Source organism: Lepus europaeus, chromosome X (genome assembly GCF_033115175.1).
Source record: "Lepus europaeus isolate LE1 chromosome X, mLepTim1.pri, whole genome shotgun sequence".
Classification (NCBI taxonomy): domain Eukaryota; kingdom Metazoa; phylum Chordata; class Mammalia; order Lagomorpha; family Leporidae; genus Lepus; species Lepus europaeus.
The window spans coordinates 133,055,588-133,081,790 of record NC_084850.1 but is presented as its reverse complement, the minus strand read 5'-3'; the positions used below and the strand labels follow the sequence as shown (position 1 = coordinate 133,081,790).

At 43.1% G+C, this 26,203-nt stretch overlaps 1 protein-coding gene across 3 annotated transcripts in view; it reads left to right on the top strand.

The window, feature by feature from the left end:
* The window catches only part of CA5B (carbonic anhydrase 5B), a 108,552-nt gene that overhangs the window by 24,870 nt on the left and 57,479 nt on the right, over positions 1-26,203 (top strand). Inside the window, exon 2 of one of the 3 annotated variants that reach the window (XM_062183401.1) lies at positions 13,948-14,557. The exons of the other annotated variants lie outside the window; for them this stretch is intronic. The gene's annotated coding sequence lies outside the window, so the exon portion shown is untranslated. The remainder of the gene's footprint in view (positions 1-13,947; positions 14,558-26,203) is intronic. 3 annotated transcript variants of the gene reach the window in all.

Sequence of the window (26,203 nt, the reverse complement as noted above, 5' to 3'; positions counted from 1 at the left end):
ATTGGTTTAGAATATATTTTAAGTGTGGTGAAAAGATACGCAGTTGTGGAAAGTAGTCATAAAAGATCTGGTAATTCTGAGTGCCATGTGACACCATATTTGCCAAGTGACCCTGAGCTCTCTGATGGTAGCAATGTTGTCTCCATTCTTCAGATGAAGGAAGTGAAGCTGACCAAGGCACAGTGCTTCCCTGCCAAGTCACTTAGAGAGCTGATGGAGCACTGAGGTTGAAAACTCCTTGGCCACACTCTCTTGGGGCCTCCAAACTCCTACAGGCCTCTTGGAAGTCCTCCACTTGAGTCCTCTCTGGATGCAGAATGTTTTAAGGCCACAGAGATTGGCTTTGATCAGGCATGGTAAGATGCAGAGATATGGGAATGAGTGTTCTGAAACAAGGAGTTTGTTATCCTCATACAGAACCTATAAGCAGGAGGCAGGGCCATGCAGGGATGCACCAGTTTGGATTGGTCAGGACACAGAAGGAGCAGGGGAAACTGGGCAAGAGCCTTTGTTGTGGTTTCCATTGGAAGTTCCATGGGAAGCAAGTGGCAGAGCAGGGTAAGCAGGCTTAGGATTTGGCTGGTTTGAATAACTTCAACAGTGTGGGCTGTGGAGTTTCCCCTGATGTCTGCTGCCTGGCCCAGGGATGATTATGGCAGGGGAGTAGTGGCACCAGTGAAAGAACTCCAGTAGGGGCTGGCATTGTGTACAATGGGTTAAGCTGCCACCTGCAACTCTGGCATCCCATTTGAGTGCTGGCTGCTCTACTTCCAATCCAACTCCTTGCTGATGCACCTGGGAAAGCATCATAAGCTGGATGCCTGCCACCCAAATGAACCCCTGGCTTTGGCCTGGCTCAGCCTTGGTCATTGTGGCCATTTGGGAATGAATCAATGGATGGATCAATCACTGTATATCTCTGGCTCACTGTCTTCCTCTCTCCCCCTCTCTGTAACTCTACCTTTCAAATAAATAAATAAATCTTAAAAAAGAAAGCAAGCTACTATCTTGAAGGAAGGAAGGATCAAGCTCCAGAAAGGAGGTGCTTGGATGTGTGGGTTCTGGATTGCTTGGTTTGCATGTGAAAGAGAGGCTCCTGGTTGTTTGTCCTTTCTAGGAATTAGCCTATCTTCAGAGAGACAGTCCCTCCAGGGTCAACAAGGCCCCAGATATCAGAGCATCGGACACTAAGCTGGGGAATGTGGCTGTTATACCAAGTCTCCCGGAGCAGGCTCTGAGGGCCTGGCACTAAAAGTTGGGCCTCCAGATACCCTGGCTTGCTCGCAGAGCTTCAGGCTCCAGAGCCTCTGGGGGCCAAAGCCCAGGGAGGCTCCCGGGGAGGCCAATGCAATGAGGTGCTCCCTCCCCATCCTGCACATCTGTTCTTTGTCTAATTGAATTCAGTGATGTGTGTGACAGGCTGCATTGCTAGTTTAAGTGAAGATTCGAACTGTGATTTCTTTCTTGGTAATAATGAGGTGGTTAATTTTAACTCATTCAATTCCAGCTTGACAGTCCATTGTTGTTGATATTTTCACATTTGTTGTTCTTTGTGTATAGACATAAAGAACTGCAGAAGTTGGTGGAGACTTTGCCATCAATTAAGCATAAGGTAATTTTTTCCCTCAGTCACTTGAAATACAGTTTACGCACCCATCCCAGAGTGGAGGCATTAGCAAGGCCCTCTGGCGGGGTGTAATGGACTGCGTGTGCCCAGCTTCTCCTGGAACAGGGAGCCTCGTCGTTTACGGTGCCCTGGGTCACTGAGGGGCAGAGGTGGGTGTGCTGATGGGCACTGGACTTTCTGTGCTGGCTGCCCTGCTGCCAAGGACTCAGGGACTCGGGAACCTGCTGTGAAAGCTTGTGAAAACATTCAGAGCAGCCTCTTTTCTCTGGCTACCCCCGCAGTGTGCAGAAACACGACTTGCCTGGCTGTGAAGAAACTTCCCCATGGGTACCTTTGTGCAGGCCCCACGGCCACAGTGAATCCTTCAGGATCCAGAAGTCCACAGGGACTGCTCCCCGGAAGTCCATATGTTCTCGCTCGCTCTCCCTCTCCTCCTCCCTCCTCCCTCTGTCCTCCCTGCCTCCTTCCTTTCTCTTGCACCCCTCAGTCCAATATCATGCTCCTCCTAATTGCATTGCATTGCATTGCAGAAGGAGAGTTCTCAGGTAGCCTCTGGTGCAAAAGAGAAGCCGCCTTGTTTATGCACCAGCCACTCCCTGAGCCGCCTATGATAGTCAGGACCACCTGCTGAAAACTGACTAGAATGGAGGGGCAACTGGTTTTGACTGTTTTCTCCCTGGGGGTATGAGTGAGAAAGATGCAGTTAGCTGCAGAAATGAAGCTTGGACAGTGATTCTTCAGGAAGCTGCCCAGGGTACCTGGCACTCCCCCAGGCCACTGCTGGTCCCCAGACACCCCTGACCACCTGGCTTCGTCATTCTTGAGTGGTTCTCACCTCTAAGGCTCTGTGACCTGTTCTCTTGGCCAGGACACCCTTGTGGAATTTGGGTCTTTCGACCCTTCCTGCCTGATGCCCACCTGCCCAGATTACTGGACCTACTCTGGGTCTCTGACTACGCCACCCCTCTCCGAGTCTGTCACCTGGATCATTAAGAAGCAGCCAGTGGGGGTGATTGTTGTGCAGCAAGCCACTTTCAATAATTGCATTCCATATTGGAAGGCTGGTTCAGATCCCAGCTACTCCACTTCTAATATATAGCTCCCTGGGATGCAGCAGATGATGGCTCAAGTACTTGTGTCCGTGCTTGCTACCCACATGGGATACCTGGATGGAGTTCCAGCCTCCTGGCTTCAGCCTGGCCCAGCCCTGGCCATTGCAGCCATTTGGGGAGAAAATCAGTCGATAGGAGATAATTGATCTCTGTATCTCTCTCTGCCTTTCAAGTAAATAAATAAATCTTTAAAAAAGCAGCAGCAGCCAGTGAAGGTTTATAGTGATCAAGTATGTTCTCTCCACATTTTCCACCTGAGAACATCTTTGTTGGCCTGTGTAAAAAAAAAGGTTGGGGCCGGCGCCGTGGCTTAACAGGCTAATCCTCCGCCTTGCAGCGCCGGCACACCGGGTTCTAGTCCCGGTTGGGGCGCCGGATTCTATCCCAGTTGCCCCTCTTCCAGGCCAGCTCTCTGCTATGGCCTGGGAAGGCAGTGGAGGATGGCCCAAGTCTTTGGGCCCTGCACCCGCATGGGAGACCAGGAGAAGCACCTGGCTCCTGGCTTCAGATCAGCGAGATGCGCTGGCCGCAGTGGCCATTGGAGGGTGAACCAACGGCAAAAAGGAAGACCTTTCTCTCTCTCTCTCTCTCTCTCTCTCTCTCACTATCCACTCTGCCTGTCAAAAAAAAAAAAAAAAAAGGTTGGACTTAGTCTTGAGTCAGTTTTAGTTTCCTGTGATGCTTATACATTTTTATTAAAATATGCTAACGTCTCAGTTTGCACGTGAAGCTTGGGATTCTTCAAACTAGAACATAAGCTTTTCACTTCCATACTTGGCAATAGCATACTTTACATGTATTCTATAGAATCTATAAATTGAGGACCTTTTGGTAAAGCTAAAAACTTGCCATGAGAATCCAAATCCCATTAAGTTGGCAGGTACCAATGCCACCTTACTAGTTAAAGTGATCAGTTTAAGTTTGTAACTGAGCATAAAGATAGGATTAAGTGTCAAAGGGATCACATTTAAATAAGACCAGTGTCTGCTAATAATAATTGATAGAATTAAAAAGGAGGGAAAGATCCAACATGGGAAGTGGGATACACAGCAGACTCAGAATGACAAATGCCCTAAACAGTACTCTGGCCTCAGAATCAGCCCTTAAGAAATTCGGATGTGGCTAAAAAGCCCATGAGAGTATCTCAGGCATGGAAAGCCAAGACACTGTGGCAAAAAATGGCCTATATGAAAAATCTCTGTGAGTGAGATCCCAGTGGCAAGAACGGGCCATCAAAGAAGGAGGTACCTTTCTCTGAAGGGAGGAGAGAACTTCCACTTTGACTATGGCCTTGTCTAAATAAGAGGCGAACTCAAGAGGCTTCCATAGCCTTGGCAGCTCATGACAAGAGCCTCGGGTGATTACTGAGTGTCAGTTGTTAAGTCAACAATGGGAGCCAACTGTGCACTTACTCCCCATGTAGGATCTCTGTCCTTAATATGTTGTACTATGAGAATTAATGGCAAAAATAGTCTTCAAACAGTACTTTATACTTTGTGTGTCTGTGTGGGTGCACACTGTTGAAATCTTTACTTAGTATATACTAAGTTGATCTTCTGTATATAAACATAATTGAAAATGAATCTTAATGAAGAATGGAATGAGAGAAGGAGTAGGAAATGGGATGGTTTGTGGGTGGGAGGGTGGTTATGGGGGGAAGAACTGCTATAATCCAAAAATTGTATTTTTGAGATTTATATTTATTAAATAGAAGTTTTCTATTAAAAAAAAGCATTAGGAATCGCCAAAGTTTAAGTAAAAGACAATAATATGATAAATGAGAGAGTGCTTTGTAATGTTGTTAGATATTGATACTGTTATTAATAAATATCACCATATTCACATTTTAAAAAGAGGACCTTTTTAAATGCAGAAATGTAGGCTGGAAATGAATGTGTTCAAATCCCATTCAAATCCTTAAGGGAATTTTTTCCCTGGAATCTCTGGGTAAAGACAAAAATCTGACAATGACTGCAAAATTTGAATGTAGGTTGGTTGTTTTGAATTTGAGGTTTATTTTTCCCTTAGAAACTAAGTTTAAGCGGTGGTTACTACATCAATGTACAAAATCCTGTCATAATCCAACCATAATGATAACAGCTGCTTTTTAAAATTTTTTTTATTATTTTTTTTTTGACAGAGTGGATAGAGAGAGAGAGACAGAGAGAAAGGTCTTCCTTTTTGCCGTTGGTTCACCCTCCAGTGGCTGCCGCGGCCAGCGCACCGGCCAGCGCACCGGCCAGCGCACCGCGCTGATCCGAAGGCAGGAGCCAGGTGTTTCTCCTGGTTTCCCATGTGGGTGCGGGGCCCAAGGACTTGGGCCATCCTTCTCTGCACTCCCAGGCCACAGCAGAGAGCTGGCCTGGAAGAGGGGCAACCGGGACAGGATCCGGTGCCCCGACTGGGACTAGAACCCCGTGTGCCGGCGCCGCAAGGCGGAGGATTAGCCTATTGAGCCGTGGCGCCGGCTACAGCTGCTTTTACTTGTGTTACATTTTTAAATATTTATTTATTTTTTACTTGAAAGGCAGAGTGATGGAGAGAGAGATCTTCTGTACGCTGTTTAACTCTTCAAATGGTTGCAACAGCCAGGACTGGGCCAGGTTGAAGCCAGGAACCTGGAACTCCATTAAGGATCTCCCACATGGGTGACAGGGACCCAAATCCTTGGGCTGTACTCAGCTTGTTTTCCAGGCACATTAGCAGGGAGCTGGATAGGAAATGGAGCAGCCAGGACTCTGAACTGGCACTCATATGGGATGTCAGCATTGCAGGCCATGGCTCAAACTGCTGTACCACAATGCTAGCCCCTTATATTGGATTTTTTTAAAAAAGATTTATTCATTTATTTGAGAAGCAGAGTTAGAAGGAGAGACAGAGGGAGAGGTCTTCTATCTGCTGGTTTACTTCCCAAATGGCCACAATGGCCAGAGCTGGGCTGATCCGAAGCCAGGAACCAGGAGTTTCTTTTCGGTGTCCCACGTGGGTACAGGAGCCCAAGCACTTGGGCCTTCTTCCACTGCTTTCCCAGGCCATTAGCAGGGAACTAGATTAGAAGTGGAGCAGCCAGAATCCTCCGCCTTGCGGCGCCGGCACACCGGGTTCTAGTCCCGGTCGGGGCACCGATCCTGTCCCAGTTGCCCCTCTTCCAGGCCAGCTCTCTGCTGTGGCCAGGGAGTGCAGTGGAGGATGGCCCAAGTGTTTGGGCTCTGCACCCCATGGGAGACCAGGAGAAGCACCTGGCTCCTGCCATCGGAACAGCGCGGTGCGCCGGCCGCAGCGCGCTACCGCGGCGGCCATTAGAGGGTGAACCAACGGCAAAGGAAGACCTTTCTCTCTGTCTCTCTCTCTCACTGTCCACTCTGCCTGTCAAAAATTAAAAAAAAAAATTAAAACAAAAAAAAAAAAAAGAGAGAGAGAAGTGGAGCAGCCAGGACTCAAACCAGTGTCCATATGGGATGCCGGTGCTGCAGGTAGAGGCTTAACCTTCTACACCACAGCACCAGCCCCTGATTTTTGTTGGTTAAAAAATGTTCAGAAGAAAAATTTCCAATCCTTTATGAAGTCAGGATAACAGTGATATCAAAACCCATCAGCAACTGTATCCTCTGCAAGAAAAGTAACAATAGACCAGTATATTTCAAAAAAAATTTTAGGAAAAAGAACCAAATAAGATATTAGTAACAGAATCCAGCAGAATATTAAAAGATATACATATTTTATACAAATAAGATTTATTCTTGAAACGCAAGAATGATTCAGTCCTAGGAGTTAGAGAGTTATGATGAATATATTTTATCTCAGCAAATCTGGAGAGAAAAATCCTGTCATTCCAGTAGATTCCTAAAACTAAATGGATAAAATTCACCATCCTTTAAAAAAAGTTAATATCAGAAATGAAGGGAGATTTCTCTAACTTGACAAAAATTGATTCATCTTAGCTCAAAAAATCGTATATTTAGTTTGGAAAGGGTATTTAACTACCCCTACTGTATTAGTATAGTGCATACTAAATTGAGTTAAATTCTGGTAGGAGCCTGTGAAGTTAGACCAAAAAGGTAAAGGACATTAGAAAAATAGGAAAAACTGTACAAATAAGATAATTCTGTAATTAGTGAAGTAACATTGATTTATAGAAATCAGTTCCTTTGACACTCAAAGATACTTTACAAAAGTTTGCAGAAAATGGAGATAGAAGCTAAGTTTAGGAGCTTGTGCTGTAGTATAGAAGGTTAAGCCACTGCCTGCAGTGCTGACATCCTATATGGGCACCGGTTTGAGTCACAGTTTCTCTACTACCAATCCAGCTTCCTGGTAATGCACCTGGGAAAGCAGCAGAACATGGCCCAAGTACTTGTGCCTCTGCACCCAGAAGAAGCTCCTGGCTTCATCCTGGCCCAGCCCTGGCTGTTGTGGCCACCTAGGGAGTGAACCAGCAGATGAAAGCTCTCTCTCTTGCTCTCGCTCTCTCTCTCGCTCGCTCTCTCTCTCTCTCTATATATATATATATATATTTGCCTTTCAAATAAACATTTAAAAAATTTACTTCTGTGCAAAAAAAGATTTAAATCCATGCATAGTAGGGTCTTCAAAGTATTCATAGAAGACTTGTATTATAAAACTATGTATGGATTTCAAAATTCCAGAGAGACACAAAAGCCTTGAATTAATTAAATTCATGCTATGTTACTAAGTAGGAAGAGATTATAAAGACATCTTTGATGACAATTCCCTATAAATTGTGATCTCTATAAATTTAATGTGTTCTTAATACAAATGCCAACAGAACTTTAAAAACTGATCAACTACTTCTAGAGTTCATATTGCAAAGCAAACAAGCAGGAATAGCCAAAAAAATTAAAAGAAAATGAGGGATGAAAAGAAAGCCACAATAATTAAATAGTATAATTAAATAGTATGAGACTAACATGTAAGTGAAAAGTTCAGCCCAGAGGAAAAATAGTAAGCTCAACATAGACCCAAACAAAACACATGAGAATTTAGTTTATAAAAAAAGCATCTCAGCTCAGTGAGGGAAAAGATCAATTCAGGAAATTATTTTGGGAGACAACTGAGCAGGCATTTAGAACAAAAAATTGGATCTTTCATCCAGTCCTTAAATACATTCCAGATGGAATTGAAGGTAAAAAAAAAATGCCATAAGTATCCCAGGATAAGCATAAGAAGATTCTTTTGTTCCTCCAAATGGAGGAAGCTTTTCTAACTATAAATCAAAATTCAGGAGTCATCAAGAAAACAGCTAGCAAATTAAATTACGTACAAATTGTTTAAAATCCTTCATGATGGAAATCATAATCAAAACAGATAGCAGGAACATTTGCACCTCTGTTTATTCAGCTCTTATATTTATTGAGTGCCTACTATATGCCAGCTATTCTTCTAGGTGTTTGGGACACTACGGTGAACAAAACAGAAAGAGTTAACTGTCCTGATACATAAAGAATTCCCAAAAACCAATTTTTAAATAATCGACAGCAAAACCATTTATAAAGAGGAATTTTACAGTTAAGGAAATGCAAGAAGCTCATACACCTACGAACTTCCAACCTTGCTTACAAGAAGGGATGAAACCACTATAGTGAAATAATGATTTTTGCCTATCAAATTAGCAGAGATTCCAACATTTAATCACCCCTAATGCTGGTACAAGTATGGAGACCTGGCAGTTTCATGCATTGCTGGTGATGGTAATGACATGTGAACAAAGATATAAATCAGTGGTACAAGAAATTAAAAAGCATATTGTTTCACTAGCTGTTATCAGAGGAAGAGAAAATGCTAACTTGGTACTGTTGTAGTAACTATCAAAGTGCAAATACATATAACCTCTGAACAGCAATCAGTCCTGCATGTAAATGCAGGCCTAAACAGTTATAATATACATGGTTATTCTTTGCACCATTGTTTGTAAACAACTACCAGACACTTCTTTGCTATTACTCCCTCCAAATTTGTATCTTTTGTGTAAATCCTGAGAAACCATAAGAAAAACCAAACCGAGGCAAGACTTGTACAGAATCCCTTCCCAGACTTCTTCAAAAGCATCAAGATCATTAATGACAAGACCAAAAAGCAGAATGGAGGAGACCACTGAGAAGTAAATCCTGGAATTGAAAAAGACAACACCAGAAAAACTGTGGAGAGGCAAATAATGTCTGGAATTTATTTAATAGCATTGACCCAGTGTTAATTTCTTAGTTTGATGACTGCATCGTGATTATATAAGAAAGCATTAGGAGAAACTGGGTGAAGGGTCTCAATTTCAGCACCACTGACATTCAGGCCAGATCATTTTTTGTTGTATGAGCTGCCCTGTGCATTACAGGGTACTTAGCTGCATTCCTGGCCTCTATTTACTGTATGCTTGTTGGATGCCCAACCTCCCAGTGACAACCAAAAATGCCTGTAGGCATTTTCTGCTATCCATTGCGAACTCACCTCTGGTTGAACAGCACTGATGTACATCAATCTCTAATAGCAACTAATCAGTGAAATCCTTTACTTCTTGGTAAAGGAAAAGACAGAGGTCTTCAATGTCTTTGTGAATAGCTTTATTTATTTGTTAATTTTTGAGTTTGAGAACAGAGCGATCTCTTCCATCTGCTGGTCTACTCCCCCAAATGCCTGCAAGTACTGAGGCTGGGCCAGGCGAAAGCCAGGAGCTCAATCCAGATTTCTCACATGGGTAGTAGGAACCCAATTACCTGAGTCATCACTGCTGTTTTCCAGTATCAACATTAGTAGGAAGCTGGAATCAGGAGCTAGAGCAGAACATTGAACCCAGGTACCTCAAGATGGTACTCTGGCATCCTAATAATTGCCTTAACTGGTAAACTAAATGCCCACCTCTGTGAAAATGGCTTTTAATTGATCAAGATGTTGATTTAACAGTAGAAGATACATGTGGTGGTGATTCACTTATGACTACGTCTACCTTACCAGGAGTAGGCTAAGGTTTGTATGAGCATGTTTGGCCACAAACTAGAACAATGCCTACTGCGCTGTATTGTAAAATAGGCATGAGAAATTCTACAGACATTGGACAGAAAACTGCATTATAGGAAATCCATACTCAGTGGTGTTACACTGTCCATTTTTATGCCATTACTAGCGATAGGCCGGCGCCGTGGCTCACTTGGCTAATCCTCCACCTGCGGCACCGGCACTCCAGGTTCTAGTCCCGGTTGGGGCACCAGATCCTTTCCCATTTGCTCCTCTTCCAGTCCAGCTCTCTGCTGTGGCCTGGGAAGGCAGTGGAGGATGGCCCAAGTGCTTGGGCCCTGCACCCACATGGGAGACCAGAAGAAGCACCTGGCTCCTGGCTTCGGATCGGCGTAGTGCGCTGGCCACGGTGCACCAGCAGTAGCGGCCATTTGGGGGGTGAACCAATGGAAAAGGAAGACCTTTCTCTCTGTCTCTCTGTCTGTCTCTCTCTCTCTCTCTCTCTCTCTCTCTTTCACTAACTCTGCCTGTCAAAAAAAAAGAGAGAGAGAGAGAGAGAGCTATATAGAAAGTCATTTTTACCATTATGAAAACTGATGCCACAAGACTATCCAAATGTTTTCAGAATCATATACCTGGGTGTCATTCTTTTTTTAAAAAAGATTTATTTATTTATTTGAAAGACAGTTACAGAGAGATCTTCCATCCACTGATTCATTCCCCAAATGACCACAACAGCTGGAGCTGGGCTGATCTAAAGCTAAGAGTCAGGAGCTTCTTCTGGGTCTCCCACGTGGGTGCAGGGGCCAAGCACTTGGGCCATCCCCCGCTGCCTTCCTAGATGCATTAGCAGGGAGCTGGATTAGAAGTGGAACAACCAGGACTTGAACCAGTATGCATATGGGATGCCGGTGCCGGCAGATGGCAGCTTTACCTGCTACACAACAGAGCCGGCCCCTGCATATCATTCCTTAAATAAGGGGGAAAAACATCATTGGAGAGGATAGGGGTCTTATTCTTCTGTGTCCACTGACCCCATGAATGCATTTGAGAACACTTGGCCTCCTCTGACCTCAGAAACCTGATGGTGCTTCCTCCTTTAATGTCACCAATCAGCTACTCTCTCAGATCTGGATTGAATTTGTTACTGGCTTCTCCTTTCTGTCTCCCTCCATGCCAGCATTTGGACCAGGCCAAGAGCTACCTCCTGCACGTGCTGTGGAGGAAAATGTTCTCAAGAAAAGGCCTTGAATGGACCTCTAAGCTTAAGTACTACAATCAATTACCCAGTAGTTGCTGGACATTTTCAAGTATCTCCAAAGAACAAAGTCATTCCCTGGTGGAAAGCACTGACCTAGAGCTACATTTTAAAAAGAGGAAAATGTGGTAAATCTCAAAAACATACTTTGAAATGTGAAAGAAGTATAAGAAGGGGCCTGGGCTCTGAGTGCATCAGTGGAGACATTTTCAGCATTTTGGGTGATATTCCTTGTTCTGTGGAATTGTCCTGAGCCTCAGACAACATTAGTTGTCTCTTGTCCCTACCCTCTAAATGCCACAGCATTCCACAGACATTTCTGGATGCTGCCTGGGTGAGGTCATTACCATGCCCAGCTGGGAAAGATTTCTTAATCTTTAACTTTTGCTTTCAGACTATTTGTATAGTTTTTACTAAATATATATATATATATATATATATATATATAATAACCATATATAGTTACTCTAAGCAAGAGCTGGTAATCACTCATTAGTCTCGAGAATTACTTTACCTTTAGAAGTTTTGTTCTTTCTATAGATTTATAATTTAAAAAATGTTTTATTTGAAATGCTGTCTTGATTTGATGTACATTTTTTAAAGTTTTCAAATTTTTCATTTGGAAGGCAGAGTAAGAGAGAGAGATTCCATCCACTGGAGAGAGAGAGAGAGAAAGAGAGAGACAGGAGAGAGAGAGAGAGAGAGAGAGAGAAGGAGAGAGAGAGAGAAAGAACTTCCATCCACTGGCTCACTCCCCCAAATGCCTTCAACAGCTGGTGCAGGTTCAGGCCAAAGTCAGGAGCCAAGAACTCCAGGTCTCCCATGTGGGTGGCAGGGGCCCAAGTACTTGGCCATCATCTGTTGCTTTCCCAGGTACATTACAAGTTATGTATCTCTCTGTCTCTCTCATTCTGCCTTTCAAATAAATAAAAATCTTTTTTTAAAGGAAAAAGAAAAGCTGAGCAATCTGAATTGTCTTGAATCTACTTAATAGTATTGCTCCAATGTCAATCTCTTAGTTTTGAGATGACTGTATCACTGTTAGGTGAGATAATAGCATTGGGGGGAACTGGGGACCCAGAGCAAGCCTCTGAACTTCAGCACTGGGGACTTCTGGGAATCCTCATTGCTTTGGGCATTACCCTGTGCTTTGTAGGATGTTTAGCAGCCTCTCTGGCCTCTACCCAGTATATTCCAGCAGTACCTCCCTTTCATTACACCCTACCCTTCCCCTTCAGGACTGAAGCCCAACAATGCCTATGCAGAGTTTCAAATGTCCTGGGTGGGGGAGCAGTATATAACTGCCTCAGGTTGAGAACTCTTGTTACACAGGAACTCTGTACATCTGCAGTTCTTTTTCAACCTAATATTATTGCAAATTAAGACATATAATGTCTTAATATGTGTGTATATATACATATATAATATAGACATATATAATATAGACATATATAAATATATTATGTGTTAGTTAATGTATAATATATAAATATATAAATATATACTATATATTTATATATTATATATTAACTAACATATAATATATTATGTATATAATTATATAATATATATTATGTATGTAATTATATAATATAACATATTATAACATATAATATATTATAATATATTATATATTATAATATGCATATGATATATAAATATATACTAATATGTATTATTAATATTATATAATATTAGGATATTATATATATCCTGTTAATATATATATTAGCAGGAGCTAAGCAGTTCTTGAAAAAAGTTGTCTGGGACCAGCATTGTGGCATAGTGGGTAAGGCCACGGCCTGTGATATGGGCATCCCATATGGGCACCAGTTTCAGTCCGGCTGTTGTACTTCTGATCCAGTTTCCTGCTAATGCACCTGAGAAAGCAGCAGAAGATGGCCCAAGTGCTTGGACCCCTGCACCCATGTGGGAGACCCAGAAGACGCTCCTGGTTCCTGGCTCCTGGCTTCAGCCTGGTGGCCCAGCCTTGGCTGTTGCAGCCATTTGGGGAGTGAAATGTAGAAATGTCCTCTGAAAATAATAATGAAATATATTCAAATGCGAGATACTGGCACTCACATGCTATAATAATGGTCTTAATAATGATCTACATTTTATAAAAATTAGCATTTTTCTACATTCACATATATTGTGTTTATTACTATGGCACACAATGTACCTGTGTCTTTTTTTAAAGATTTATTTTATTTATTTGAAAGGCAGAGTTACAGAGAGGGAGCAGGGGGAGAAGAGAGAGAGAGAGAGAGAGAGAGAGAGAGAATGAATGAATCTTCCATCTACTTATTCATCCCCCAACTGGCCATAATGGCTGATCTGGGCAAGGCTGAAGCCAGGATCTAGGAGCTTCATTTTAGTCTCTCACGTGAGTAGCAGGACACAAGTACTTGGGCGGTTGTATGCTGCTTTCCCAGTTGTATTAACAGGGAGCTGGATCAGAAGTGGAGCAGCCAGGACTTGAACTGACGTCCATATGGGATGCTGACATATAGGCGGTGGCTTAAGTTGCTATGCCACGACACCTAACCCTGTAATGGTGTCTTAAATGACACCATCTTCTTCACTTCTAGGATTCATATTTGGGAAAGAGATGAACAGTTTTAACTATTTCAGGTCTTTAACAGAAGAATATATCGCTTATGTAATGGTGCTGCCAAGATAAGTAAAGTCTAAGGTTTTTAGCAAATGAAAAAGCAACCTAGTGTTAACAAATGTCAGTCTTAGAAATGTAATTGTAGAGATGTGTTTGCATTTTGGTCACATGCAGACCTCTGAACCAGGGGTTCAAAGGAATGAGCCCACTTCCTAGGTGGTGAGGGTGTGGGAAAGAGGCCAAGGGAAAGCACAGCCCTGCCCTGAAGACAGATACAGGCAAGGGCTGCAGAAGACAGACGCTCTCATGCTCTGTTTGCTTGGGTGGTGCTGAATGACCTCTAAGCAAAGAACACCTCTTCTAATTTCATCAGCTGCAGGGTCACCAGGGAGAATACTGAATACTTCGCTCATCTGCAACACAACAGATTTCTCTGGCCCCTGGGACATGAAGACAAGGGACTAGTCTGCTGTGCTGAGCCCCTGTGTTTCTGAAGAGTGGCCCATGTGGAAAATGAGTGGGTGGATGAAAGTAAGTTGGCATCTACTGTTTGTGGAACTTGTTCCTGAGAGACCTTGTGAAAAATTTGACAGAGCCTGAAGTAATAAATAGTGGAGAAAAAGACAGCTATAGATCTCCTCCCTGCCCAAATACAGATATTCACAGACATACTGTCAAACAAAAAAACTAGGATGAAAAAGAATACTGAATATACTGTCGATGGGGCAGCCAAGAAGTGCAAATGTGAGGGGAGAAATGGTGCTAAAGAGGAAGTAACAGGAAGAATGACTGTACAGATTCAGCAGTTAACTTATTAAGGAAACGGAGAATATAAGTTCCTTCCAATGACAGATTATGTCCAATTAGTGTGACTTCTCCATGGCCCTTCATCCAGACGTGACTACACTGAACATCCACCAGTATCTTCACAGAATGGAAAACTATCAACCAACAAGCCCTTGCTGAGCTAAACATGTCTTAAGGTAAGATTGGTGGAATGAACACACTGAAATGCTATTAGTGCAAATACATAGAAAATCCATATTTTCAAGATATTAAATGTTGATCTGATGAATTCACTTTAGTAGTTATTTTAAAATCTATATTTTGGAACTTCAGTTTCTTTCTTTTTTAAAGATTTACAGAGAGACAGAGGAAGAGACAGAGAAATCTTCCATCCACTTGTTCACTCCCCAAATGGCCACAATGGCTGGAGCTGGACCAATCCATAGCCAGGAGCCAGGAGCTTCTTACAGGTCTGCCACGTGGATGCAGGGGCCCAAGTACTTGGGCCGTCTTCAGCTGCTGGATAGGAAGTGGAGCAGCCAGGACTGGATCTGGCGGCCATATGAGATGCCAGCATTGCAGGGGGACGCTTTACCTGCTATGCCACAATGCTGTCCCTAGTAGTAATTTTAATCAATTGTTTGTTTGTTTTTTTTTACCAAGGAATTATATTAACACATAAACAAGTTGCTTCTTTCATTAAATCACTAAAAAGAGGTAAAAGGGTTCACTGCCTTTCCTCAAGTGTGGGAAGTAGTTGCTAATTCTCTAAGAATTGGCTCCACTGCCATTTCTCATCAATGGCGCCAGTCAGGGCCTATTGTATCCAAGGGGTGGCAAGAATTGAGCTCTTGTTTCTGGAAATCAAAAAGAGTAAATAGGAGCTGTGCTGCTGTTTTAGAAGCACAAGACTATTAATCTCCTTACTGTGGGTACAACAGGATATTGTTCCTTTTCAGATCACAAGATTCATCCTTGAATATTAGAAGAAGAAATCCATTACATGTATGTCCTAGACTCGTACTTCTATTAAGAATGATAAATTATCTAAAAGCCAGTATTTGAGTAGGCTTGGCAGATTATTTATTTATTTATTTATTTGAGAGGCACAGACAGAGAGCTCTCATCCACTGGTCCACCAGTTGGCTGGAACTCAATGTACGTGGCTGGAGCCCAAGTACTTGAGCCATTGCTGCTGCCTCTCAGTGTCTGAATTTATAGGAAGCTGGAATCAGGAGCCAGAGGTGGGTGTCAAACCCAGGTACTCTCACATGGGATGCTGAGGTCTTAACCACAAGGCCAAACATCTACCTGCAGATGCTTAGGTTGTTTGCTTGTTTGTTTGTTTTTTAAAGATAAAATCAGATTCACTATGGGAACTGAAAACTAGATGCAGTCCTTTGGCACAGCATTTAAGATGCCACTTGGATTGCCCACATGCCATATCAGAGTGCTTGGTTTGAGTCCTAACTCCTCTGCTTATGATCCAGCTTGCTGTTAATGTGCACCCTTGGAGGTAGCAGATGATGACCCAAAGTACTTGAGTCCCTGCCACCTATGTGGGAGACCTGGATTGAGTTGCTGGCTCCTGGTTTCTCCTCTCCCAGCCCTGGCTATCTTGAGTACTTAAGAAATGAATCAGCAAATGGAAGATCACTCTTTCTCTCAGATAAAATGAAAATAAATATAAAAATTTTTTAAAAGAACTAAAAAATATAAATAAGATGAGTTCTGGGTTTCTGGCTGCAGCCTCATCCAGCCCTAGCTGTTGTGGGTGATTGGGGAGTGAACCAGCGGATAGGAGATCTGTGTGTGTGTGTGTGTTTGTGTGTGTTTCAAATGAATAAGAATTTTAAGATTTTCAGTCGCACTATACAGTTTGTTGAAATAAGTTATTTTCATGAGGTCTCCCCTTGTTGTACTATCCTCCTGTAGTGTCAGAAACCGTGGTCTTCCATAGGGATCAGCAAGCTTTTCTGAAAAAGGCCAGAGACTAAATACCTGTGGCTTTGCACGCCTATGGCATGTGACTTCACATGTCTGCAGTTGGAGCAGGAGCATAGCCATGGATATTGGATCCACCCCAATGACCCAGGCTGTATTCCAATGAAACTTTATATGTGGAGAAAAAATGTAAAAATCGTTAACTCATGAGCCATGTAAAAAAGACATCAAGCTGAATTTGGGCCGCAGGCTGTGGTTTCTTGACCCCTTACCCATCATGTTCATCCCGCTGCCCAACATGCAACAGGCTTACATCATGGGTGACTTAGTTCTGTGGAAACAACTATAGCAATGGAATTGCACAGGCTGACCTCCCATGCCACAACCAAAGAAAACGCTGAGGTTTCTTGGCCCCTGGCCTTAGAGCACTTTCAGCTCTTTCTCCCTGCTCCCCCCACCCCACCCAACAGCAACTGGAACAGGCAGCCTGGCTTTCCTGTCTCTGGCAGCTCCCACATGTGCCTACCAACGTGATGGAAGCTGCCCCCTGCCTCTGCCATGCAGCCGCTCCCCTTGCAGCAGTTCGGAGGGGCAGGGTCCTTTCCTGCCCGCTCCATCTCCTCCATGCCTCCTCCTTACTCACCCAGGAATAAGAAAGGGAGCCAGGGGTCAGAGAGATAAGACAAGGCCCAGCTTTTTGTCGTGGCAGGTGTCCACGTGCCCTCCATCCAGAGTGTTCTGGGGGTCCCCCCTGGGGACCTCTGCCCTGCATCTCCCCCACCCCCGACATGGGTGACGTGCACTGGCTGAGCTCCTGCATGCCTGATGCAGCCCTGCCGCCAGCGGGTACCTCCTGCTGGCTCTGCCACCTTGTCTCTCCCTGCACTTGGTTCTGGGCCCAGCAGCCTCCCTTCTGTGGCCTCTGCCTGCTACTCAGAAAGCTGCCTTCCTTGCCCAGCGCACAGGTGGCTCAAGCCACCAGCCTTGTTCAGGCTTCTCCAGCTCAGAGGTGGGCACACGTGACTGAGGACACCAGCACCCAGAACCTCAGCTGCCGCTGCTCCTGTGGTGACTTCAGAGAGTCCTGACAAGGTCTGCAAGCTGGGAGCATCCAGCCAGGAATAACAGGGCGGGGGTCTCCCCTCCTGTAGATGGCTGCACCCTGCAGGAGCGCTTCTCTGCCTGACTTGAGGCTGGCGGGAAATGGCAAGGGGATCATGGAAAACACAGTCAACAGTGTGGCGTGGGCACCAGCTAATCGGAACATCAACACCCCGACTGGTGCCCTGGGCTCCATGTACAGGAACCCATTCCTATTCCTGTCCTACCAGGAATGGGGTGGAAATGCCACTGCTGGCTCTGCAGGCCACCCCCTTCCAATCTGTGTCTCTCTTAGGGATTCCTGTTTTCTTTTCTGCTGTCTGCCTGGGCTGGCGGTGCCTAGACCAGGTCAGCCCTCCAACAAGACTTGTGTAGTTGCAGCTAGAACCTGTCTTAGAAGTCATGTCCTCTCCCCATAGCCAATCAAGGTTCTTCTGCAAACAGATGCTAATAGTAGGCTTCCCAATATGAAGAGGCATCTCCAGGTGGGAACAGCTGCCATTGGTGGTAACTAATTGATACAGACCATATTGTAGTCAAGACTGGGTAAAAGGGATGAAAATGAGATGTGCGTCATTCTGTGCATTGCTTGAATACCTACATTTTCAATTAAGGCTATTTTTTATTCTTTGTGCATCTCAGTATCTTCATTTTCTGCACTACTCAAAGAATAGGAAATAAAAAACAGAAGACAGTCAACAAAGTCTAAGATCCATGAAACCATCCTGGAAAGGAATGTTCATAATGCATTAGTTTGCTAAGGCTAATGTAACAGACTGGATGGCATATAATAGAAATTTGCTTTCTCACATTTTTGGAGGCCAGAAGTCCAAGATCAAGGTGTTGCCAGGGTTGATTTCAGGGGCCTCTGTCTTTGGCCTTTAAGAGTAGATAGCTGTGCTTTCACTTTATCTTCATGTGGTCTTTTCTGTGTATACAATTCTGTCCTATCCTCCTCTTCTTGTAAGAACACCAGTCATATTGGGTTTGAAGTCACCATAATGATCTCATTTTACCATAATTACTTGTTTAAAGGCCCTACCTGTGAATACAGTCAGGTTGTAAGGTCCCAGGGGTAGGACTTTAAAATGTGAATTAGAGAGGCAGGGAAACACACATTAGCCCGTAACAGCTCCCCTCCAGAATTTAATTTACTCTGTCCCACATTAGAACCAAAAAGCCCTCTGGAAGACAGAAGATTTCAAAGCTAACCATTTGCCCAGCTATTGATATCTTCCATCCACCTGCCACAGTGAAGAGAGGCAGTTCCTCTCTTTGCAAAGCTATTTCCAATCCGGTCTTTCATTATATGGTGCCTTTCCCCAGCAGAGAAGCCTGTTCGTGTAGGAAGCAGCCTTCTTTACAGCAGCTCATGTAGAATCCAGCCCAGCACTTGAATTGCATCTTAAACACATCCTGCTTCATTGAGCTGCCCTCATTACTCATCCCGCTGACAGCGGTGCTGCTGGGACTCGTACTGCCTGGCAGCAATACCATCACTTCTCTCCATCCAGGGCCTCCTGCCAAGAGCCAGCTCCTCAGCCCTTGCAGGCTCCCTGTTAATGTAGTCTTGGCTTAAATGACACATCCTCAGAGACGTCTTCCCTGACCTCCAGTATTCAAGAAGCCCAGCCCCGTCCCCCACGTCATATCATTTGTAAGGCAGTCTGTATTTGTTTGCCCTTGTAACACATATTTACTACCACTCTCTTCACTGGTCTGCAGAAACAATTAAGAGTGTTTCCTAAGGATACTCACAGTGGGCAACCATGTGCCCCAAGGGTGGTTGGGGAAATTTTTGCATACTAGAGCCTAGCAACAGCTGTCATTTATGCCCCCTATGATCTCTACAAGTTGTTGCTTTTTCGTGCAACTTCACACAAGTAAAAGTATACAGATAATGGTGGCCCCATGGGATGTCTTGGGGGACTTAACCCGTGATAATTGCCATGAACACCTCTCTCATAGCCACTCACTAAAAATGTGGGAGCTTAGTGAAAGGGGACGAGGTTATCAAAATGTAGCCTCCCCACCCATCCAAAGAAAAACTCTTGATACCACCACTGTCTCTGACTATTGGAAACCCAAAGGAACATCTCATATGCGTTAATGGCTATTTTGCTCAGAGGGTAGATTTTTAAAAGCTAATTTACATTACAGTAAAACAACTCCCTTGAGCATGAAGGAAGAACTGGCTTTAGACCAATTCCCTTATACTTTCTGTAATAACTTCAAACAGGAAAGGAATGACTTGCTGAAATACAAATTCCAAATCATCATTTTAGTGAATAATTTTAAGATTTCTCCAAATTTACTGTCATAAATATAAGGAAAAAAGAATTTTGAATTTCATTCTCTTCATGGTCTCCTTCCCTGCCTCGGAAGCAGAGGTACAGAAAGACCTGAAATCTACAAACTTGAAAATCAAGAAAAGCCATTGTTATCAAGGTTGGGCACATGCTATTCACTCAAGGAAGGATTGTTAACAGTGCAGAGACGGGGGATAAGGCTGCTCAGGTGTAGGAGAGAGTGGTAAGCTCAGTGCAGGAGATGAAAATAAAAATGTTCTCAGGCTCTCTCCAGAGCATCAATTCAAATTACTTTTCAGATCTTGGGGGTGATTTAATCAGATCTCCTTTCTTTTCATTAGTCCCTCTTTTTTTTAAGATTTATTTATTTTACTTGAAAGTCAGAGTTACACAGAGAGAAGGAGAGGCAGAGAGAGGTCTTCCATCTGATGGTTCACTCCCCAATTGGCCGCAACGGCCGGAGCTGCGCTGATCTGAAACCAGGAGCCAGGAGCTTCTTCTGGGTCTCCCATGTGGGTGCAGGGCCCAAGGACTTGGGCCATCTTCTACTGCTTTCCCAGGCCACAGCAGAGAGCTGGATTGGAAGTGGAGCAGCTGGGTCTTGAACTGGCACCCATATGGGATGCCAGCACAGCACGCAGCAGCTTTACCTGCTATACCACAGCGCCAGCCCCTCATTAATCCCAAGAACATGAACTCACTGGTGATGTGCAGGAGTCCAATTTTGGTTACAGAAGAAATTCCTAACCTATGTAGATCAAACTAGACACAGTTGTAGGGTGAGTTGTGTATCCTGCTAGTGAGATCAACTTATCTTGAGTGAGCACGAAAGGACGGAAAGCTTGTGCATTGCACACAGCATATTTCTAGTAGGACATTCATAGGGTTTCAGAGAGGCTCCATGCATAAAAGGACCTGAGGATATGTACAAATGAAAAAAAAATAAGCCACTTACGAAAGGATGAGGAAAGAACTACTAAAACTAAATGGATGTGAACCCCATGCCCCAGCAATTCTACTCTTGAGTAAATAACCCTACCTCAAAAAAGAAAACACATATACAAAAATGTTTGTAGCAGCTTAACTGCCTGCCATTCATATAGCTTACCCATAATAGGTGCTGAATAAATGTGTGAAATTGAATTGAGCACATATTTATATCCCACATGTGGCTTCACAGCCTGAGTAACACGTATTAGTTGTGTTGTCAATTCAGATTTCTAGTATATAACTATAGATTAAATACTTTAAGCAAAACTATTTCATTAACAATTTCCTTTTAAGTCTATTATTACTTTCAAAAAACATCAGATTGAAGAATTTAGGAATAATTTATTCAAGTTTAAGATAATTATGCAGAAGGGCCACTAATAAAGAAAGCATACTGTTATTAGAAGATAAATTTTCTTTAAGATTTTTTATTTATTTATTTGAGAGGTAGAGTTATAGACAGTGAGAGGGAGAGACAGAGAGAAAGGTCTTCCTTCCGTTGGTTTGCTCCTCAAATAGCTGCAACAGCTGGAGCCATGCCGATCCGAAGCCAGGAGCTTCTTTCCGGTCTCCCATGCGGGTGCAGGGGCCCAAGCACTTGGGCCATCTTCTACTGCTTTCCCAGGCCACAGCAGAGAGCTGGACTGGAAGAGGAGCAGCCGGGACTAGAACCAGCACCCATATGGGATGCTGGCACTAAAGGCAGAGGATTAACCTGTTGCACTACAGCGCTGGCCCCAGAAGGTAAATTTTCAAGGTGAATACACAGGCACTCCATAAACTGTTTTTTTTTAATTTTTTATGTTTATATCTTTTTTATTTATTTCCATCCCCAAAGAAACCTTTTATTTAAGAAATAAAGACTTCACGCATTTCTTAAGTACAACTTTAGGAATATAGTGATTCTTCCCACCATACCCACCCTCCCACCCACTCTCCTACCCTTCCTCCTCCTACCTCTCCCATTCCCAGTCCCATTCTCCACTAAGATCCATTTTCAATTAACTTTATACACAGAAGACCAACTCTATACTAAGCAAAGAGTTCAACAATTTGCCTGGAAAAAAAAAACCCAAAAACCAAACCAAAACAAAACAGAAAAATGTTCCTCAACAGTCGAGACAAAGGCTGTTCAAAGTCATTGCATCTTGAAGTTAATTTCACTTTTTTTTTTTAGAAAATTAATTAACTTTAAAGAAACACCCAAGAATGATACATCTTTTATGAGCACTTAGACATAATTATAATACAACTCTTTGAAGACAGAGGTCCTGCATGGGAAGTTAGTGCACAGTGACTCTTGTTGTTAATTTAACAATTAACACTCTTATGTATGACATCACATATACTGTTTTATCTTCCAGAGCTGGTTTGATACTAAGTCTCACGTTAAAACCATTTTCTTGGAAATGGATATGTTTTATTCAGACCTAGTCTAGCACTTCTGTAAAATCAAAGTTAATGACAGAAAGCAGTGCTGTCCAATGGAATATTCTGTGATGATGGAAATATTCCTTGTCTGTGCTGTTGAATATGGCAGCACTAGAGTGGCTATTGGTCATTTGAAAGAGCAGCAGGTGATGACAAAATATGGTGAGCATAACCCAATAAATCCTAACATTTAAGGCAAAGAAAATGAACAGAAGTCTACAGTTAATGGCCCAAGTCGTCTTTAAAGTTTATCTTCAGTCATTTAGATGGTTTAATATTTTCTTTCCAAACTCGTAAAACAGTCACAGACCCACATTTCAAGATTGAACATGTTTGCAGATTTAGAGAAATAGCAAGTTCTTTGAGCTTGTTCTCAGACAACAGAAGACTGCTAATCTATTTTAAAATTTCAACACTACATACCTGGTGACAAAGTTCAGCATGAATAGCAGTCACCAGAAAAAGAGGCCACAACATTCTTTCAGAGTAGAAAACACAAAGCAAACCGAAAAAGAAAAAAATCCACGCTCCAGTTAAAGCTGCCTTAACCATTCTGTGACCTGCATTAAAATATCACAGAAACAAGTGAGCCACCACGAAAAAAGTTTAATAATTAATGTCCATCTTTGGACTAATACTTTCATTAAAGCAGCCCATCTTTTGTTATTTATGGAAACCTATAGATGGGTTGTTTTCTCAACCTCACAAGCCTCTTCTGCATTTGTCTAGTTTTGTGCCCTGTGGAAAGAACTAAGTCCTCTCTAGAGGTCTCCTTGGCATAACTTTTCCACCTTCAGGGCTAAAATATTATAGCAGAGAAAATAGAGAGAGCTTCCATCTGCTAGTTCACTCACCCAGATGCCTGCAAAGGCCAGGGCTGGGACAGGCTGAAACCAGGAGCCAGAACTCAACTCAGATCTCCCACCTGGGTGGCAGGGATCCAACTACTTGAGCCATCACCTGCTGCCTCCCAGGGTGCACGTTACCAGGAAACTGGAATCAGAAGTAGAGCCAGAATTTGAACCAGGCACTCTGATATGAGAAGTGAGCATCCCAAGTAGTGTCTTAACTACTGTGCCAAACTCCTGCCCTGATAATCTACCTTTATTGAGAAACAAACATCACTCCTGTCCCTGGTGAACAAAGGATGCCCTTCTGAGAATGGCCTCACCTGACTCTCACCTCGCAGGTAAACATCCGAGCAGAGCTCCCACTTCAAGCAAAGGAAGTGGTTTTGTTCAGCCCCATGGTCTGGCAGTTGTGTAAAATCAAAGTTAGTGATACCGAGCAGTGCTGCCCAGAGGAACATTCTGTGATGATGCGTGCTCTGCACCTCCCTGTGCTATCCAGTATGGCAGCCCTGAGCCCTCAGAGTGAAGCTAGAGTGGCTGGGAAACTGACTTCAACGTAAATTTAGTATAAGTAGCTACAAGCAGCTGATGCCAACATTGCTAAGTGCAGCTATACAACAGTAATTAAGAACTGCCAAGAGTGTGGGCTAGGACTTGAATCCAAGCACTCCAATATGGGATGGGGTGTCCCAAGTGGGATCTTAACTGCTGCACCAAACAACCAACCCTAGTGTTTGTTTTGAGATTTAAATTTGAAATAGGAAACTTCCAGAGGATTCCTATCTGTGTAACTTCATAAAATGCTCATTCCAGTAATTTCACATATGGGAGCTCAATGACTTATTAAGTTACTGTGGTAATGATGGCAACTAGAGCAGTTGCAATCATTATGATCATGTTACTATTTCCTTCCAAATGTTCAGAGTTTAGAGCACATAAATTTAAAGTTCTGATTGCTGTTGCCATAAGCGATACAAAAAGAAACTGAGTCTCCTGAGACTGGAAAAACACGTTGATTTCTCCTTGTTCTTTAACCTCCACAACACTACTGAGCAGTAATTTCTGGACACACGCCTATCGATCTATTGCTCTGGATGGGAAATAAACTGAGACATCACATGGAAAAAAAAACATGTGTGTTATTCTTTTGACTCGTGCAAGATGCCTTTTAAGGTTCTTCAGAATCAGGAACAGGCCTGTGGCCTAGCAGTTAAGACTCTGTTTGGAACATCTACATCCCATATTGGAGTTCTTGTGTTCAAGACTCTGCCCTGATTCCAGCTTCCTGCTAATGCACATCCTGGGAGGCAGCAGGTGATAACTGGAGTAGTGGAGTCCTTGCATCCCATATGGGAGACCTGATAGAGTCCCTGGCTTCCTGGCTTTCAGCTGGCCCAGCTCTGGCTGCTGCAGTCATTTGGGGAATGAACCAGTGAATGAAAAATTTCTCTGTCTCTGTGTCTCTCTGCCTCTCAAATAAATTTTTAAAATAATAATAAAGTTTATCAAAATCATAAACTCAAGTGGGAATATTTAAGCTCCATTAACCTGTAGTAAAGCAAGAGATAGGAAAGACCAATGTCTCTGATATTTCCTTGTCACAGATTGGAATTTAGTAAACGTGTAGCACCTAAAACTGGTAGAGTAAACCATGGAACATCTTGGATGTGGCAGTACTCTATATTTTAATTGGATTTAAGAAATGTGTTTGGCTGTGACACACTAAAAGAAATCAAATAAAGCCTTTAATTGCTGGAATCTCTTTAAAGATCAAAACCTGCAATTTTAAAACTAGCATCTAAATTATTTATTATTATTCAGTAATTTTCTAGAAGCTGTAAGATTTTTAATCAAATATGATCCCTCAGGGTTTAATTGGGCTGAAATTAGTATGCCTACATAATATATAACTTCAAGAAATTTATAGTAATTAGCCCAATAATATCTGAATAACTAAGAAGTAACAGAATGATGCTACTCTGTTTAAGCCATCATCCATATATTAAGATACATATGTTGGGGCTGGTGATGTGGCACAGTGGGTTAAGCAATGCCAGCATCCCATATTAGAATGCTGGTTCAAGTCTCAGCAGCTCCATTTCCAATCCAGCTTCCTGCTGATATGCCTGAAGAACCATCTTCTGCTGTTTTCTCAGATGGATTAGCAGGGAGTAGGATTGGAAATGGAGCAGCCAGGACTTGAACAGGCCCTTTAATAAACTTCTTAAGATGGTTAATGAGAAAATATAATCATCAAACCTGTGATATTTATTTCCATTCAAATTTCAGTTAATGCCATTGTCACTATAACTGGCTAACTTTAACCTCCTTCATCTACATTAATTTTTTTAAAGATTTATTTTTATTTGAAAGTCAGAGTTATACAGAGAGAGAAACAGAGGCAGAGAGACAGAGGTCTTCCATCCACTCGTTCACCCCCCAATTGGCCGCAAGTGCTGGGGCTGTTCTGATCCGAAGCCAGGAGCTTCTTCCAGGTCTCCCACGTGGGTGCAGAGGCCCAAGGACTTGGGCCCTCTTCTACTGCTTTCCCAGGCCATGGCAGAGAGCTGGATCAGAAGTGGAGCAACTGGGACTCGAACCAGCACCCATATGGGATGCCGACATGCTATGCCACAGCGCCAGCCCCTCGTCTACTTTATTTAATTTGCCTAATCAAAAGTTCATTTTTGTTTTTGTGTAAGGCTTGTGGAAAAAGATCTAGCTTTGATTTTTAGAATATACTTTTTTTAAAATATAAATTATATAATCAAATTTTATCCCCTTTAAAGAACCTTTCCTTAAGTAAACATTTAACTGTTCATATTGAGTAACAAGATGGAAAATTCTTTATTAAAAAAAGAGTCTACATGTTGGCAGTACCTTCCCTTTGGAACCAGTGGGTTGATTACCACAATTTCTATTTGGCAAAGAAGCCATTTTTCCCATCCTTATGTCCCTATTAGGGTCCCACCTATCCTCAATTTCTACAACATCCTCCATGTTATTACAGTGGGGCTGTTTGAAAACATCCTCATGGCTGGCACAGTGGCGTAGTAGGCTAAGCCTCTACCTGTGGTGCCAAAATCCCATATGGGTGCCAGTTCGTGTCCTAGCTGCTCCTCTTCTGATCCAGCTCTCTGCTGTGGCCTGGGAAAGCAGTAGAAGATGGCCCAAGTCCTTGAGCCCCTGCTCCTGGCTCCTGGCTTTAGATCAACTC